Below are 1,919 nucleotides of genomic sequence, written 5' to 3' on the forward strand. Positions count from 1 at the left end.
TCCTTTAGCGTCATATAACACGCTTGGTTGTCTCCTTTAGCGTCATATAACACGCTTGGTCGTCTCCTTTAGCGTCATGTTACACGCTTGGTTGTCTCCTTTAGCGTCATATAACACGCTTGGTTGTCTCCTTTAGCGTGGGCGACTTCGCTTCCTGTAGCTCGCTTCATGCAAAGCTAATTTCAGGGCTTTGCTAGTGGACCCGAGGCAGAGAAAGGCTCGTTGAACAAGACAATTACACAGTCCAGTGCCACTTCCTGATGTCTGATTTGATTCAGGTAAATCACAGTAGTGTGGAGTGGATCAAGGCAATATCAACGTGTCAGATGAGTACACTTATCACGCAAGGACACACCAGTCCGTCACACACAGTCCTCATCCTGCTCTCTGAAGATCACTCTCAAAAAAATAGGTTACAACGTAAGACAAGTCCATTTCAATTCACTATCATCGTAGCGAGATGTGGACTATCAGTGAGTTGTATGTTGAGTACACTGAGAGTGCTCTTCATCAGCAATTCTATCTCACTTTATGTAATACTACGCAGCTGAAATAATGTCCCTCCGAGGACAGTATGGGGATATGAAAGACAGAACAGAATGTCTTTTTGTATTGCCCGTGCTGTACGGATGATTCCCGGGAGCAGTGTGTGAGGAAGGTTAGTTACCTGTATCTCAGAGCCAGACCTACTGAACACACTTTGTCTTCATGGTTTCACACACAGCCCCGTTGGACGTGGCTGCAGAACACACACGTCCGTCTCTGGTGGACACTGGTTTGTTGAGAGGATCAGACAGACAGACACACGATGATGCACTGTTGACAACAATGAGTATCAGTGAATGTACTCGGCCAGGAACCTGACGGGTAGAACGAGCCCAACCCTAGAGCCCGACCCACGAAGGGTTTTTAAGGCCGATACCGATACAAATATTTGGTTATTTAAAAATCCAATATGCCGAAGTATTGGCTGATATACATTTAAAAAGAAAAACAGTCCAGAAAAGCGTTTGAAAAAATAAACAGATTTCCCTAACATTAGTTATATGAAGTTATTTATGAGTTCTCACTAAAATAATATGATAATAATTTGTTAATGATAATAATTAGCAAAACCTGTATGGGGGTTTCTATAGAAAAACCTGTCTATAAAGAAACCTGTAGGGGGGTCTATAGAGAAACCTGTTTTGGAGCTCTATAGAGAAACCTGTGGGGGGGTCTATAAAGAAACTTTGAGGTGGAGCTCTACAGAGAAACCTGTAGGGGCGCTATATAAAGAAACCTGTAGAAGGGGGGGCTTTATAGATAAACCTGTAGTACGGGGAGGGCTCACTAGAGAAACCTGTAGGGGGGCTCTATAGAGAAACCTGCCAGCAAAAAGCAAGAAAACACCAAAGAAACCGCCAAAACTGCATAGCGCCCCATTAACAGCAACTTCTTTCCAGGTATTGTACTGTAAAATGTTAACAGCGTGGAGCTGATGCACCACATTGTGATTCTGGTTCTTTTAGAAAGAGCACATCACTTCCCAGCCTGTTTGGCTGCAGAGCTGGGACTCGGCTCCCAGGCGTGGATCTGTCTCTGTGTCCTGTATTGTCCTTGACCGATGCACGCAGGATAAATGAGCTCTTCTCTTTATTGACTCTGTTCTCCTCCAAGTCTCAGATTTCCCCTGAGATAAAGTCCTTTTTATCCCTACACTCACACACACTCTCAGGGTTACACACACATGTGTGTCCATGGTTACAGATATGTAAACACACAGAAAACATAAGTGTGTGCACATGCTAGACATGTTCCAAGAATGAGATTAGTATGTAGAGAGAAAACAGTAGAGATTAGTATGTAGAGAGACAACAGTAGAGAGTAGTATGTAGAGAGACAACAGTAGAGATTAGTATGTAGAGAGACATCAGTAC

This window comes from Etheostoma cragini, unplaced genomic scaffold (genome assembly GCF_013103735.1).
Source record: "Etheostoma cragini isolate CJK2018 unplaced genomic scaffold, CSU_Ecrag_1.0 ScbMSFa_321, whole genome shotgun sequence".
NCBI lineage: Eukaryota > Metazoa > Chordata > Actinopteri > Perciformes > Percidae > Etheostoma > Etheostoma cragini.